Source organism: Podarcis vaucheri, assembly GCF_965113315.1.
Source record: "Podarcis vaucheri genome assembly, chromosome: 11".
NCBI classification, from domain to species: domain Eukaryota; kingdom Metazoa; phylum Chordata; class Lepidosauria; order Squamata; family Lacertidae; genus Podarcis; species Podarcis vaucheri.
The window spans coordinates 24,473,436-24,481,080 of record NC_138749.1 but is presented as its reverse complement, the minus strand read 5'-3'; the positions used below and the strand labels follow the sequence as shown (position 1 = coordinate 24,481,080).

The 7,645-nt window shown below is 45.5% G+C and overlaps 1 long non-coding RNA gene across 1 annotated transcript; it reads left to right on the top strand.

Annotated features, from left to right (window-relative positions):
- The first annotated feature begins 1,355 nt into the window (after positions 1-1,355).
- Positions 1,356-2,712, top strand: LOC309514290. Its single transcript, XR_014211890.1, has 2 exons — positions 1,356-1,527; positions 2,014-2,712. It is a non-coding gene; the product is annotated as an uncharacterized lncRNA (long non-coding RNA).
- The last annotated feature ends 4,933 nt before the right edge of the window (positions 2,713-7,645 follow it).

Here is a 7,645-nt window from a genome sequence, read left to right as displayed (position 1 = left end):
GTGTGATCAAAACTTTGCAAGGTAAAAGGTGACAGAAGATGGTCTGGAATATTTTCCAGAATGCATCTTTTACACAAAGATGGGACAAGTCCTCCCTTCCCTAGTTGTAGAAGCCAAATGTGCAGTTTCAGGAATTTTGGCCAAAATCCTCTTCACTTTCTATGAAATTTTCAGTGAGTTTGGTGCCATTTCCCTTATTTTTTAAAATTCCATTGTAGTTCTCATGACAGAAGGAAGGAGAGTTCTGGGGGGTATGTCGTTCTTCATTCTCCACATGAACCTACCATAATACCTCATGCCCATTCACGTGAGATGGAGATTTCAGGAACTCTGAGTTTAGAGCTGAGTAAAGAATATTCTGAGAAATTCACTTGAGAAGTCCCTTGATCGGGGCTCCCTCCTACCTGCAATGCTATAGGGTAGTGGTTCCCAATTAGCTAAGTTTTTGTTTTTCAAAAGCCAAGACATGGACCCCCTATTTTTGAAAATTTTGATATCTCTATGGTATTTTTGTTATGTGGGTGGTGCCACAGACTCCCTGCATGGGATATTCGGACCAGCTGGGGTCTGCAGACCACCAATTTGGAACCACTGCTGTAGGAGAATTCTAGGATCCATTGGATAATATTCAACACCTTTCCACTTTCTCAACCTGTCTATCCAATAGAGGATTTCAAGTATACCCAACCCAGTATAGTTTAATATTGTTGACCTTGGCATCTGCGCCTTCCAGTCTTGCTCTCTTAGCCCTTTGCATCCTTGCATAACTAGTGTGCTTCAGTTAACATTAGGCGGACCAACATTCTCAGAAGATATTTTTCTGAGAATAAATCTCTGAGAACTTCCTTAACAGCTGGAGAATCTCACCTCATTCTCGCTGCCCACAAAGAGGATGGATAATTTTCTGAGGCCATTTTTACTCATACCCACAATATAGGTAGAAAAGTTTCAAACAGCCATGTGAAACTGTTGGATATTGACCACTCTCCTCAATTGGGGGTGGGGCAAGCCAGAGCACCCAGTGAGGATTATTGTAAGACATCTATGAATGCCAGAGGTTAGTCACCCATGTGGTACCTACCATTCAAATGTTAGGAGATAGGAATGTGCATTGTCATGGTAATGTAATCCTTAAACTGCACTGACATGATGAGATCATAAGATCATCACATTCCCTCTGGAATGCAACAGTCCTCGTGAGCTTCTCTCCTGAATAAATACTGTTTGTTGGTGTTGCATGAGATGATAGGCTATCTGGATGTGCATCTGTAAACTTCCTCTCGGTTTGTACCTTTCAAATGGTTACTGATTCACTTCAGACGGTATTGCAGTTCGTCCCATCATCGCTTGAAAATCATTGACCAACGGTGCGAAAGGTCTCATACATCTTATCACTTCATTTGGCATGTTTGTGTCTATTTTTAAAATGTTTTTGCTAACGGTCAGCGAATGAATAACCAGACTCAGAAAGCGGAAGATTGTTCATTTGCACTGAAAGCAAGTTGCAACATCCAAATGGAATTGGGGGTAGGAATTCATTGTATTTCAAACTCAAAACCGACCGTGCTGGAGGTATTGAATTAATACACTGTGGGCATCCTCTTAAACATGCAGGGGCTTGCTTGGAAATCCTTTGTCTCGAGCCAGAATGAAATGTTCTGTGCTACGGTGTTGAAGAACAAGTAAAAAGCTTATCGCTAGAGAATTGAACTTCAACAAGATCCCAGCGGAAGGACTTTTTGTTAATTTCCCAGAGGGAAGGCGATCAGCTGAAACCTAATTGCTACTCATTTTCTCTCACTTTCACTTTATCCCTTGGACTAAAATCCTGCTGCTTTCAACTTACCTTTAGTCTGTTGGACAAGTACAGTTTCCTGATAGCAGTGCTCAGAAAGACTAAGGGCTCACAGCAAAATTTCCAACTTGGCTTTCTTTAACACAGTTGCATTAGAGGCAGCTTTAAAAGTTAGTCTTTTAAAACAGGTTCTCATGTCCCCTCTTCTTTCTATTCAGCTTTCACCAACTATAACTGTATACACACACTCCGTGACCCGATGTGGAACTCCAGATCAGCCCTGTCCTAGAAATCCAGTTTGGATTGGCTGAAGCCTGGTTCTGCCTGAAACAAGCTGGGATGGAGAGACAAAATGATAGCTTCCTGGCAGCAGGGCCACTGCAGTTTAATGGAAGGGCAAAAGGCAACATGGCAGGGAGGGCACCGCAGTGTGGACCCACCAATGGGAGCACAGGATTGGCTCCTCCTTGTAGGTAAGTGGCAGTGTGACCCCACTGCTATGAATCTAGCTTTGTGGCTCAAGCTGGATGAGCTGCTTCTGATCAGGAGCCCAGTGGAACAAAAGAAGCACACCATTGAAATATATTTATAGTATGGAGGAAGGAAGAAAAACAGTTTATAGAAAGCCTGGGTTTGGTATCAGATAGACTGGAAGCAGTTGAAGGGAGACTGTGTGCACATTTACCTATACCAGGATTAGCGAAAGTGTTCCCTGCTTCAGGAGTCTAATTGCTTCTGCCATGTTCTGCTTATATATTTATAATCAAAACAGATATTATGAAGAGGCTATAAGCCCTTCTTATTCTGTCTCATCTGAAGGAAAAGTAAACTAATCCCCACTGTCACTGGAACTCTCTCTGCATGGAGAACTGGGGAGCGCTTAACTTTATAAATAAAAATTTAAAAAATTGAAGGCATCCTTCTGATCTCCTTATTCCCCTCCAAGTGTGTGACTTCAAATTTAGAACCTTAACAACCTGGGCATCTCTTGCTTTCAACCATCTGGACAACTTACGTCAGATGAGGAAATGCAGTGTGGGAGCTAAGGAAATCAGGAAGATCCCGTCTCTGCAGAACGAAAATCCCCTTGGATGATGTTAATTGCTACAAAGCAAGCCTGGCTTTTCCTCTTCCTTTCTTCTCCTTTGGAAGTTTCTGACATGTGCAACACTTCTGACAAGAACAACACTTAGCGCATCTGAAAGCCAATGAATTTCTTAAGAAAACATTAGGGTGGTTTAAGAAAGGCATCTGGACTGATTCCCGAAAGGAGGAGGCGCGGAAGAGTCACCGTTTACATTGCTAAGAGAAATGGAGTCTTGAGGTGTTTAAGCTATAAATGGAAAGGCGCACCCTGAGAGCAAGATTAAAGAGCTTTTGGGAAAATCCATTACTCTCATAATTCTAGTTGAAAGGAGACAAATCCAGAGGCCATTAACAATGCATGCAAAGGCTGCATGCACACACCAGGCATAAAGCACCTTGAAAACACATGACTTCCCTCTAAAACATCCTGGGAACTGCAGTTTTTAGGGCTGCTGAGAACTGGAGTTCTGAAAGGGCTAAACTACAATTCCCAGGATTCTTTGAGGGAAGCCATGTGCTCCAAATGTATGGCGTTTATGCAGCCAAGGTGTTGGTTATTTGCTAATGAGCTGATGCTACACACAAACACAAGAACTGTAGGAAGGAAGAAGACTGAACCATAGCTGTCAACTGTCCCTTATTTGGCGGGAAAGTCCCTTATCCCAGCTCTGTGTCCCACTGCTGTCCCTTATTGATGATGTCCCTTAAATTTCCTGGGTTTCAAAGGAAGCAGCTCCTCTCTCTCCCTCCCTGCCACCCAGGGAGGAGGAAGGCTCCAACTGTGTTGCTTGGCTGCGTTGCTCACCCAATAAGGAGTCTAAGAATGACTGGGGGGTGGAGCTTGCATGCCTTGTGCCGATCAAATCGGCCGCGTTGCCTGGGGACTCGCCTTTGCTCAGCGCTTCCCAGTGGAGAGGTGACGGTGATTTCCCTTGCTGCATCCCCTTTGCTGGGTTGCTGCGCTGTGGGAATCACCGCTTGAGGCTTCGTTTGGCTGCTGGCTGGGCTTTCTGCCTTTGGCTCGGAGGGGCTCAGAAGCTGAACATACCTGTGCTTGGAAAATCCCTTATTTTGGCTGCAGATCCCTTATTTTCGAGGCTGCTGGTCCCTTATTTTCAAATCTGTAAGTTGACAGCTATGGACTGGACCAATGCCTGCTGTTTTGCTGTCCAAGACAAACTGTGTCTTAATATGCGTTCCCACTTTCTCGTTCAGCTCTATGTGCTTTTCAAGGCTCAGATTAATTCTGCCGCGTCCGACTTTTACCCCTGTGCAAAATAAACCAGTTGCGGCAGAATGGAAAATACCAGAGGAAAGTGCAAATCAATATCGTAACAGACTGAGACATGTTCATACATCACTACAGAGACCCAGAGAAGCACTGCCTAGCAGTGGGTGGGATATCAAATGGTGACTTCATAAGTCCACACGTTTTCTTATTTTCATTGCTGGTGTCTGCTGGCATATCTGTGCCCAAGGTGGTTGGTGGAGAGCAGAACGTTCTTGCTCATATCTCTTGGGATGCAGGAGATATTCCCCCCTCCCCACAGATGAGTGTTCTCTGTGTACCTCTTCTGGAAGTTCAAGCTGTGACTCACTCTTCAAAAGGCTGGCATAAGGCAGATCCACACCATACATTTACAGCAAATTCAGCACACATTTAAAGCATACAGATTTCCCCCAAGACCCCTGGCAGCTGTGGTTTGTTAAGGGTGCTGCTTTGTGGGGGGGGGACTACAGTTCCCGGGACTCTTTGAGGGAAGTCATGTGCTTTAAATATGCATTGGATATACTTTAAATGTGTAGCGTGGATCTGCTGATATCTGAAGCAGAAGTTGCTGGCATCGGCTGCCTCTCACCCTCTCTGAGTTATTGGCTTCTTCTGCCCCTTTTGCCAGTTTCATCAAGCACACTCTGTTTTGCAAATCCTTCCTGAGATTAAAAAAAAACCCAAACAAACCCCCGAAGTGCATGCCTCTGGTCTTGTTGACATCAGATTTCTAAAAGCCAGCTGTGTGGTTGCCATTGTTTGGTTTCAATGCTTTTTATAAAGCGCATAGAAACTAATTTCCTCTTTGCCTGGGTTGAAGGATATTCCAAGTGACAAGGCTTCCCTCCTCTTCCCCTCCCCTCCCACAAAGCGCACAGATCTCTGTGTTCTGCTAGATGACCTGATAAATAGCCTCCTATCTGTGTGTGAAAGGAAGAGAAGCAGGAATTCCGTTCGGAAGGCAGACAATAATCTTAGCCATCCCACTGCTGGGTCTGGGCAGATGTTGCTGGCACAGATCTGCAGAAGCGCCTCTTGGGGCTGGGATGTGTAACACACATAACTGAAAGAGTTTGCTTGTATTTTGGCTCTTTGTTAAATCAAACATTGATTTGGCTTTTTATTTTTTTAAAAAAAATAACCTTGTACACAAACATAAGGAGCACCCTGAACATGCCAAGGGGTGGCCTTTCCAAATGGGCGTTTATTGGGGGATGGGTGCTTTTGTGCATGCAATTTTTTTGCACAAACCACCTAAGAAAAGCAAAAAGGGTAAAGGACATTTGGAGGGTTAAGTCCAATCAAAGGCGACTATGGGGTTGCGGCGCTCATCTCGCTGAGGGAGCCGGCGTTTGTCCACTGACATATGGCCAGCATGACTAAACCGCTTCTGGTGCAACGAAACACCGTGACGGAAACCAGAGCTCATGGAAACGCCGTTTACCTTCCCGCCACAGCAGTACCTATTTATCTACTTGCACTGGTGTGATTTCGAACTGCTAGGTTGGCAGAAGCTGGGACAGAGCAACGGGAGCTCACCCCCTCATGCGAATTCGAACCGCCAAGCTTCTGATCAGCAAGACCAAGATGCTCAGTGGTTTAGACCACAGTGTTCCCTACCAACTACCTGACATCATTGGCACCAAAATGCCAGCACTCCCCCACCTCCATTTAATCTGGATTTGCCCTGTCAAGGGGAATGATATGATCTGATGTTTAAAAATGCCCCTCTCATCAGTGACCGCTTTTTATGACAACTGAATGAACTGTGTACAATATTAAGAACTTATCTTAAACCACCACCCTATGAATCAACCTGTCGCCCTCAGCTATGATTAATAGGGTCTTGCATCAAGAGCAAGTGATCCCAGTGCTGCTTCTAGCACAGCTCTGCTGGGTTTAAAGCAGCAGGACCCCTTCTCACAACTCCACACACACTGGAGTGGGCAGGGTACTTTGGGGGAGGGCTGTACCTCACTGTAGCTGAGTGGCAGAGCGTCAGCTGACCATCATGCAGAAGGTCCCAGGTTCAATCCTTGGCAGCTCCCAGTAGGGCTGAGAGAGAGACCGCTGTCCAAAATCCTGGACCCAGTGTAAGGCAGCTTCCAAAGTTCTGATTATTAATTGGAAATCCTTTATTTCATTATTAGATCATTTAGATCCTGCTCTTCATTCTAAGCAATTTCAGGGCAGGTTAAAAGTTAAAACGTATTTTTCTTGTTGGCATCCATCTGTCTTGAGAGACAATTGAGTGCACCTCCAGGGGTGAAGTCAAACCGCTGGAGAATCACAACGCCTGCTGTGGCTGCAGAGACCAGTAACTTACAACTCCTGCCTCCCACATTGTTTTTGCTGCATTAGCAGCACTGAAGTGGCCTCTCCAGGGAACAAGCCTGAGCAGTGTTTGTGCAGGTCCTGGAATGGCCAGATGACAAGGCCCCCCTCTTAGCCTTGCTGATGTGGTCTAACGGAAAGCAGAGCAATACATTTGGCACCAACTTGCCTGCAGGAGTTGCCAGAAGGAGACCTACAACTGTCTCAGGGACTCCAGATTTGTGTAGGGTTTACTCCTTAGCCATTCCTTCTCCCGAAGATGTCCTGCAAAGCAGCGGATACAGATTTTTCTCCAGAAGCCTTTCTCACAAATGAGTATAGCCGCCAGGCAGTGGAAATTTAGGATCAAAGTTTACCTTCTCCTAAAGCATCATGCATTCCTGTAAAGCATACAGCAAAGACTAGGGCAAAAAGCAAAATCTTTCACTGGGGCAGAAAGCGCAACAGCCTTTGCACCAGTCAAATTTGAGGCACTACCACTGAGAAGTCTCCCCTCCATGTCACTGCTGAATGGACCACCGTAAATGATGCCTCTCAAAAGTGTACATTTGGGGAAGGATTTTGCATTCCTGGGATAAATTGGGCTGGAGGTTGTGGATGCCTTCCTTTAAATCCTGCATTAAAAACCAGCTTTTTCCATGATGCATTTGGCGTAGTGTCTTAGAACCTCTTTATAGAGGTGCAGTTGCTGTTCTTCTCAGTCTTTGCTCCCACACCAGCAACAGAAGACTTCTGCCCACATGGGTTGCTGTGACGACGAGGTTCACAATCACAGTGGCAATGTACCTCCCACTGGGCCAGGTGCTGCCTGTGTGGAGACGCTTTTGATTCATCAGTAGCATAAGCTTGCTTCAAGAACAGAATGGAAACGGCAGACATGCAATCTGAGATGCCAGAAGGAAATAAGCAGCAGGTTGTCCCATCATATGATGGCCATCCAGCGTCTGCTTAAAAACCTCCAAAGAAGGAGAGTCCACAACCTCCTAAGGGAGACGGTTCCAAACATGGTTTTTGGAGGTGTGAAAGCCACCACAGAAAAGGTCCCTTCTTCTGTTGCCACCCTTAGGACCTCTCATGGAAGAGGCAAGTGAAGAAGGTCCTCAGATGATGATCTCAGGGTCTGGGTCAGTTCATATGGGGGAGGCAGTCCTTGAGTTATT